The 9,763-nt window shown below is 40.2% G+C and overlaps 1 pseudogene across 1 annotated transcript; it reads left to right on the top strand.

Moving 5' to 3' along the window:
• Positions 1–5,633: 5,633 nt before the first annotated feature.
• On the top strand, positions 5,634–8,807 carry LOC116551337 (annotated as a pseudogene). The gene has a single exon (XR_004268859.1). The product of XR_004268859.1 is annotated as an alpha-internexin pseudogene (transcript).
• Positions 8,808–9,763: the final 956 nt, after the last annotated feature.

Genomic DNA, 9,763 nt, shown 5'->3' on the forward strand with positions numbered 1-9,763 from the left:
TCTTTTCTGAAAAGTATTTCAAATCTAAAGTAGTTTTTCACTAATACATCATCAAAAAATAAAAGTCTTACTATGCAGGCTGCCCAGCAGCATGTCAGCTAAATGCTAGGTCTCATATAGTAAAAGGGAAACAAAAGGGCCTTGAAATACAAGGAATTGAGAATTAGCAGATGCTGATGAATCTGAACACCTGGATTCTAGGCCCATCCTTCCTTTTATGAGGAAACAAGTCTTTCCTTCAATAAAGATCATGACATGATTTTAACACAGTCAGTTTACTTGCAAAGAACACCCTATATTCTTCAGGAACAATCACTAGGTCCAGAAAATATAACAAAAGTTAAACTCCAACATGATCCAGAGGAAAAAAAAATTGAATTTGGCTTCTAAAGAAAATATATATACCTCAAAGGAACAGTGAATTCATTCCAACTTTATCAGCTAACTTGGGGGAGTATTAGAGGAAAAGGATTCTAAAAGGGTTACAGGAATAAGGATAATATAGAGTTAAATGGGGTGGAATCTATCAAATTGTGCATTATAACTTAATATGTTAGCATGAGTTCCTGAATCAAATAACTTGACTGATTGAATGATTGAAATCTGTGTCCAATACTAGCCTATGGTCATAAAGTTGAAGGGCTATACCATTCCTATAATAGTGAAAAATGAGTCTGAAGGATTAGATAAACGATGGATTGAAATGCTTCTATTGTATGCAAAATGATCAGCCACTGTAACCATACTACTTTGAGTATGTAGGCGATACATAATTTCAAAGAAGTAAGTAGCTAAATGTAGAAAATTATAAGAACTATGAACAAAATTAGCAAAATAAAAGACTATTTATACCTATTGATACTATTTATACCTGTGTTCTTATGTTCCATGTCTTGTGTATTTCATCTCCACAGCTATGCATTTCCTTTATCTATAATTATTTGGCTATTTCAACCTCTTTTTTCCCCCAATTTTCTCTCTCTTATATGATGAGTTCTGGAGCTGACTAATGTTACAATCTATATTTTAGTGGCAGGATGACTTAATTGATATCATCCCACAGTAATATTATAATTTATTAGAATTTTGTCTTTGCTCTAGTGAATACAAATTACTGATTTTGAGCAAAGGAAAAAAAAATCTAAATGGCAACAGTCATGACTGTGCCTTTTTTTTTTTTTTTTTTTTTGCCTTGTTCTACATTCATTCTCTATTCTTTGTGTCCTAATAGAAGGACCTCTACAGACTGCATTACTCAGGCTTCCATATGGGTTTGCTTCCAATTAGGTGAGCGAATCTGGAGCTACAGGGAGATGAGAGGAAAGGAGAAGGAATCACTCTTATCCACCCTTCTTGCTGTGGACAGCGTTTTAATATTGTGCCTATATCTACTGACCACTACAGCATCCCTTGGCCAGCCATTCCTCCATGGACCTTACTCTCACTGGGCTTCAGCAGCGTAATTTCCTCCTGTTATCTTTTCCAGTGTAAGGCCAGGAAAGGCATATTAGTCTCTGAATGTCTCAATGCCCTTTGTTATCTCCCTTAACCCAGACCTTACTTCTGTAAATATTTCATAAAGACTCTTAAAAAATATGAGTATAACTGTGTTTCCTGATGGGACTCTGACTGATAATGTACCTACCATTTTCAATAAGGTGTTTTTGGAATCATATAGAAGGATGAGAGGCTGACAAGAATACAGAGATTGCCATGTTCTACCCTTTGTAACCTTAACCCTGACCGTGCAAGCTTTCTCATACTTTGAGCTCTTCAAAAGAATCTATATAAATCCAAGGCTTCTCCTTATAATTCTTGTTTTCTTTGAACCTGCTGAAGTTTAAATCCCTGCAGCAGTGCCAAGCAGGGGGGCTCCAAACAGACCTCTGCTGTTTTAATAAAAGGAAAAGAAAAAGGGGAGATAAAATAATGAAGGGCCATGAGAAGTGACACAATTGTGAGATTCTAGTATATTTGCTGTGTAAAAAATAGTAATCTAGAAAAAAATAGTCACTAAAAGCTTAGATTTTGTCATAAAAATGTGAACTTTTTAGATGTTATTATATTCAAGGCATTACTTGCTTGCAGTATTTAAAGAAATGTTAGATTTATAGGTATATTTTCATTTGTTTTTAATAATTTACATCTCAAATATAATAATGGGAACAACACTGTGATTTAAATTTACACAATGCCAAATATAAAATAAAAATGTTCTAATCTCTGTAGGTACTAAAATCACAAGAACTGTAGGAGAACTGTATCATTATATGAAGTCATAGAAATCCTGGTCTTATTATTTTAAAACTTTGATCTATCCAGCCAAATAGGTTAATAAAATAAGAGACTCAGGGTGGATTTCTCTTCCAGTGAAAAGCCTAAAAACAGAATACAGTTGGACAATTCTGAACCATTATAAGATTAAAGAGCTGTCTGCAGCTTAAAGACAAGTTTTATCCACATAAAGATCTACGAGGGTGGCAATGGATGCCTGGTTTGCCATGTTAGTGACATTTCTTGAAAGAAAGGATTATGATTAGAATTTATTGGTTAAATTCTATTGGGAAAGTGAATATTCTGATAGTTTTGCTTAAAACTAATGATCTCTCATTGAAATTGACCAATATAGAGGATAAAAACAGAGGGTCTCATAGATTCTGCCTGCAAATGGATACTAGTTTTATGTTTGTGATGGACCATGTATTTGATACTGTTAAGACACAATGCTAGAACAAGTCTGTCTAAACCTACACTGAATATTTTAAATTAATTATGCAATATCATATCCTACCATAAAATTTTAATTTCAACTCCTAGCTTTTTGTATTTTTCTGTATAATCAGACTCATGACTTTAATATACACATTTAACGTATTTCTATATTTTTCTTCAGAATCACCACAAAGAAGTCCTATGTGATATAAGCTTACTGGTAGATTGCTGGTCAATCAATATTATAAGGTAAAAAATATTTGCAATAAAATATTTTGTTATATACCTGCTGAGTTTGAATTTTATTTTTTATAAGTGTATGTCTGACTCATGCTATGTTTTTAAATGTTATCAACCTATCCATATCCTTTACATATAAGTATATATAATTATATATAATATATATATCCTACATATCCTACACATCCACACATATACGTGTGTGTGTGTGCATGTGTATATACACATATATAAGCATGCATATAGGCTGTTTAACACAGTGGTTGAAATCTATTATTTAAAACCAGTGTTGAATCCCAAGAATTCTGAGTTTCTCAGAGAAAGGGAAAGAAAAAGAAACCTAAATTCTCAAAAGACTACACACCAAATGTTCCCACTAATCATCTCACAGGATCTTCCAATTCTCTATATGCTTTCATAGCTCTACTCTTCCTGACATCCTCTACCCCAGCACCTGTTCCTCAAGTATCTGCTGTGCTGGAATGCTAGTGCCTGACGACAACAGAAACAGAAAGAATACCTCTCCCTTATTCTGACAGAAAGATATGTAGATTATTCACCTGAGGCAGGCAGATAACTTGAAATATTAAAGGTGGGTCGCCTTTTTCTTCTGTACAATACTCCAAATGAAAGCTGGGAAAATTTCATCAGATCCTAAATCAATTATTTGGAGGACACAGCATCAAGTGTAAAAGTAAATGGGCTAAGACATAGTTTCACAGCACAAAATGTATTTTTATTCCCCATTCCTGGAATGAGATGAAGCTTGGTGACAATAAGTAGATAGAGGTAAAGAGGTTCTTTTTGTTTGTTGTTTTAAGAAAACAGAGGAAATAAATATAGTGTTTGGTTCCCATTCACTGGGTCCCAACCCTCTGCTGCCACATGGATGACAGTCAAGGTTTCTCTCAGGGGTCTAATGCCAACTCATCCCTATACAATTGGAGAAGAAAGCTCGAGTTAGTGGTGTAATAACGCAAAGAGTTAAGACATGTTTCACCTGTGAAAAGCTGGTTCCCACACCAATAAGTGTTAAAAGTGGCCCATAAGGACAAAGGAGAGAAATGCATAGAGGGGTTTCATATGCTTATCATGTGTCAGCCATCCTGGGAATCTCTAGTTTCCATAATGATACCGTGCTACTTCCAGTTTTGGTCTTCGCAATGATTGTTCCTTGTGCTTGAATGCTTCTCCTGAATTTTAGATGAATAGATATTTATTCATACTCAGATTTCAGCTTAAGAAAGTATCCTCTTGGCTGGGGCATGGTGGCTCATGCCTGCAATCCCAGAACTTTGGGAGGCCAAGGAAGGCGGGTGACTTGAGGTCAGGAGTTCAAATCCAGCCTGGCCAACATGGTGAAATTCCATCTCTACTAAAGAGATAAGAATCAGACATGCTTTGTGGTGGGTACCGTAATCCCAGCTTCTTGGGAGGCTGAGGCAGGAGAATTGCTTGAACTCGGGAGGTAGAGGCATCAGTGAGCCGAGGTCATGCCACTGCACTCCAGCCTGGGTGACAGAGTGACTCCATTTAAAAAAAAAAAAAAAAAAAAAGACTTTTGTTTCCATTGCTTTTGGTGTTTTAGTAATGAAGTCTTTGCCCATGCCTATAGCCTGAATGGTACTGCCTAGGTTTTCTTCTAGGGTTTTTATGGTTTTACGTCTTATGTTTAAGTCTTTAATCTATCTTCAGTTACTGTAAGGAAGGGGTCCAGTTTCAGTTTTCTGCATATAGCTAGCCAGTTTTTCCAACATCATTTATTAAACAAGGAATCCTTTCCCCATTGCTTGTTTTTGTCAGGTTTGTTAAAGATCAAATGGTTGTAAACGTATGATATTATTTCAGAGGCCTTGGTGTTCTGTTCCATTGGTCTATATATCCGTTTTGGTACCTGTACCATGCTGTTTTGATTATTGTAGCCTTGTAGTATAGTTCAAAGTCAGGTAGCGTAATGACTCCAGCTTTGTTCTTTTTGCTTATGATTGTGCTGGCTATATGGACTCTTTTTTAATTCCCTATAAAATTTAAAGTAGTTTTTTCTAATTCTGTGAAGCAAGTCAATGGTAGCTTGATGGGGATAGCATTGAATATATAAATTACTTTGGGCAGCATGGTCATTTCCATGACATTGATTTTTCCTATCCATGAGCATGGAATGTTTTTCCATTTGTTTGTGTCCTCCCTTATTTGAGCAGTGGTTTGTAGTTCTCCTTGAAGTGGTCCTTCACAAAGGGGATCTAATTAAACTACAGAGCTTCTGCAGCAAAAGAAACCATCATCAGAGTGAACAGCCAACCTACAGTATGGGAGAAAATTTTTGGAAACTATCCATCTGACAAAGGACTAATATCCAGATTCTACAAAGAACTTAAATTTACAAGAAATAAAACAACCCCAACAAAAAGTGGGCAAAAAATATGAACAGACACTTCTCAAAAGAAGACATTTGTGTGGCCAACAAACATACAAAAAAAACCTCTTCATCACTGATCATTAGAAAAATGCACATTGAAACCACAATGAGATACCATCTCATGCCAGTTAGAATGGTGATCATTACAAAGTCGGGAAACAACAGATGCTGGAGAGGATGTAGAGAAATAGAAACACTTTTACACTGTTGGTGGGAGTGTAAATTTGTTTGACCATTGTGGAAGACAGTGTGGCAATTCCTCAAGGATCTAGAACCAGAAATACCATTTGACCCAGCAATCCCATTACTGGGTATATAACCACAGGACTAGAAATCATTCTACTATAAAGACACTCACAATAGCAAAGACTTGAAACCAACTCAGATGCCTGTCAATGATAGGGTGGATAAAGAAAATGTGGCACGTAAACACCATGGAACACTATGCTGTCATAAAAAAGGATGAGTTCATGTCCTTTGCAAGGACATGGCTGAAGCTGGAAACCTTCATTCTCAGCAAACAAACACAGGAAAAGAAAACCAAACACTGCATGTGCTTATTCATAAGTTGGAGTCGAACAATGAGACCACATGGATTGAAGGGGGACATCCCACACTGGAGCCTGTTGTGGGGTGGGGCCCAGGGGAGGGATAGCATTAGGAAAAATACCTAATGCAGATGACAGGTTGATGGATGCAGCAAACCACCATGGCACATGTATACCTATATAACAAACCTACATGTTCTGCACATGTATCCCAGAACTTAAAGTAACATTAAAAAAAAAAGAAAAAGAATCCTCTTGCAACCCAATGCAAGTATACACCTTGTGTGTACAATATTGTTTCACTTTATTATTCAATATAACACTCAACTCTCTTAACTGAATCCTTAACAAGAGCAATACCCTCACTATGTGATTCATGAGTCTATGCCCAGTTTTAAAGTGATACCTAATATATAATATTCACTCTATAAATGTTTTATGAATTCATAAATTTAGCAGATATTTGCAGATATCTATGCATTTCATACTGAATGCATAGATGAATGTTCTGCTAAATATCAAGCAGCTATATCTTTGAGAAAAGACTGTGGCGTTGTCAATAGAAAGGTTCTTAAAAGCGGCAGGGATTGATGAAGCTTTTATATATACGGTTAACTCTCAGATGACCAGCAGCACTTTCTAAATCCGCGGGAAGTTAGTAATTCCGTAAAGGCACAGTTTCACCCCTTCCTCATTTCATGTATCGCTCATGATGAAAGGACTGGGGGCCCTGCCTGCCACACTTTTCCGTTTTTCTGTTGCTCCCACCGAAGCCGCATGCCCGGCACCATCCCAGCACCATGAGCTTTGGCTGGGAGCACTACCTGTGCTCCTCCTCCTCCTACCTTAAAGTGTTGGGGATGGCTCTCGCCTGTCCATGCCTCTCCGGGTCAGCGGCGCGGGCAGCTTTCGCTCGCAGTCGGTGTCCCGCTGCAATGTGGCCTCCTGGATCAACTGCTCCTTGGCCACGTCGCTCGGCCTCTGCCTCTGCCTCGGCCTGGCCTACCGCCGGCCGCCGGCGTCTGACAGGCTGGACCTAAGCCAGACAACAGCGCGCACCAACGAGTACAAGATCAGCTGCACCAACGAGGAGCAGCTGCAGGGCCTCGATGACCGCTTCACGGTGTTCATCGAAGGTGCATTAGCAGGATACGCAGAACCGCGCGCTGGAGACTGAGCTGGCCGCGCTGAGGCAGCGCCACGCCGAGCCGTCGCGCATCTGCGAGCTCTTCCGATTTGCGCGCGCAACTGGAGGAGGCGAGCTCGGCGCACGCGCAGGCCCTGCTGGAGCGCTACTGGCTGGCCGAGGAGGTGCAGCTGTTGCGGATGCGTTGCGAGGAGGTGAGCTGTGGACGCGAAGCGCGGAGCGCGGAGCGCGCCCTGAGGCGCAGCAGCGCGACGTGGACGGCGCCACGTGGACGGTGCCACGTTGGCCCGCCCGAACCTGGAGTAGAAGGTGGAGTCGCTGCTAGACAAGCTGGCCTTCGTGCGCCTGGTGTACCATGAGGAGGCAGCCAAGCTACTGGCCACGCTTCAGCTGTCATCACAGGCCGCAGCCGAGGTGGATGTGGCTGTGGCTAAAACAGACCTGAGCTTGGCGCTGAGGGAGATTCACGCCCAGTATGAGTCCCTGGCCACTAAGAACGGGCAGTCCTTGGAGTAATGGCACAAGTTCAAGTTTGCCAACCTGAACCAGCAGGTGGCGAGCAGCACCGAGGCCGTCCAGGCCAGCACGAGGAGATCCACGAGTACCGTGCCAGCTGCAGGCGCGCACCATCGAGATCGAGAGCCTGTGCGGGGCCAAGGAGTCCTTGGAGAGGGATATCCTGGAGCTGGAGGAGCGGCACAGTGCCGACGTGGCTGGCTACCAGGATAGCACTGGGCAGCTGGAGAATGATCTGAGGAACACCAACAGTAAGATGGCACGCCACCTTTGGGAATACCAGGGCTTGCTCAATGTCAATATGACTCTTGACATTGAGGTAGCAGCTTACGGGGAACTGCTGGAAGGTGAAGAGACACGTTTTAGCACCAGTGGGTTAAGCATTTCGGGGCTGAATCCACTTCCCAATCCAGGTTATCTGCTCCCACCTAGAATCCTCAGTTCTACAACCTCCAAAGTCTCATACTCTGGGCTATCTCTTAAGAAACAGGAGAAGGAGGCATCTAAGGTAGCATCTAAGCAAACCTCCCAGATAGGGGAAAGTTTTGAAGAAATGTTAGAGGAGACAGTAATATCTACTAAGAAAACTGAGAAATCAAATATAGAAGAAACCACCATTTCAAGCCAAAAAATAAAATGCCACTGCTTTGAAAAAGTTAATGCTTAAAAGGAAATGATATGCATTTGACTTGTTAAACAGCCTATCCCTAAACCATAACACCTGCCACCACTATAAAATGTCTTTAAGGCTTCAGTCTCATATTTAGTATTTAATATTTACATTCTCTAATAAGAAAACCACCCCTTAGATTAAAGTAAACTGCAGTCCTGGAGCAATCACAGACGAGTTATCTGAGAATACAGCTTTCTGACTTTCAGCCCAAGCTTCACAGTGATCGATGATTCAGGTGCAGAGGAAGTACAAACTAAGGTACTAAGTCTGTGATCATCGTCATTTGCTGTGAACTGAAATTAAAATTGTTGACGTTACTCAGCCATTACCCAGCTAAATAATCTTACTCTAGATACCTAAAACATAAGATTACTGCCATAGATAAACTAATGGTCCACACCCAATTCCACTCTGATAGAATAGTTTAATATGTGTTTATTTAATGTACACCTTCTACCTCCCTCAATTTCATATATCCTTTTTTTCCATGCAGGAAAAAAATTGTCTAGTGTAGTAGTCTTCCCATTTAAACACATTTTGGTTTTTGTCAAAAGAACTTACCCCCATTAGCTCTCTTTGCTCAGTGGGTAAAATTAGATGCGTGTTGACCACGTCTATGATTTGCATAATGACTCATCCCTGCCTGTTTCATATTATTTCAATCCTGTAGGTTAAAAAAATGGCAGTGCTGAATTTTAAGGGTTTCGCCAAACAAAATAATGAAAAATATCCCTAGACTTTAGGCTTTTTGCTTACACAAATCTATTTAGTTAGGGGAAAAAACTATTAAGGATGTAGCTTTTCACCTTTACTTTAGAAGCACAGCAAATAGTTATCCCAAACTGTGACTATGCTGATCTTAGATTTAGTAGTATAGGCTAGAAGTGATTTAAGTGTAAGCTAGAAGAAGTGAGGGTTTCTATGAGTGGAAAAAGCCAAGGTGTCCTTTATGTGTCAGTTCATTTGTGATGATATAGAATTAGCTTTCTCGTGCCCTTACCCCTTAGAATTCACGTATTCCGCTTCCCACTAGTCTAAGTGCTAACGAGTCCTTGCTTTCACCCTCCTATGCCTTTTATGAGTACTAGTGTTGGATATTTTTTTGTGTTGGGGAGAACACAGTGCTACTGCCCCAAAGTAAAAGAAACCACTTCTGGTTAATCAACCACAAGCAAATATAAAAAAAAGTAATCTTTCTCTTTTCTAAAAGAATTCCCCATTATTTACCCCATGGCTGCACAGTTGATGGGGTCCTGCCAGAGAAGAAGAGACATTCAGACCAGAGAAGGGGTGTGCATATGCCTACTTGCTTGCTAGAAGTAGATTCTGGCCAGTCAGCTCTTCATCTGCCCAACTGTGTAGCATCTGCATTGCCCAGTCTTTCACGTGTGCCAAGGCTGATGCAGGATTTGTTCTTTGTCCGGCAGTCACTTCTGCCACAGCTGAAGACTTGCCCTGTCTCTGTTCCACGTCTCCTTTAAGAGCTCTGGTGAAAGGACATGATGCTTTTA

This window comes from Sapajus apella, unplaced genomic scaffold (genome assembly GCF_009761245.1).
Source record: "Sapajus apella isolate SASKATOON/1434 unplaced genomic scaffold, GSC_monkey_1.0 scaffold9, whole genome shotgun sequence".
NCBI classification, from domain to species: Eukaryota; Metazoa; Chordata; class Mammalia; order Primates; family Cebidae; genus Sapajus; species Sapajus apella.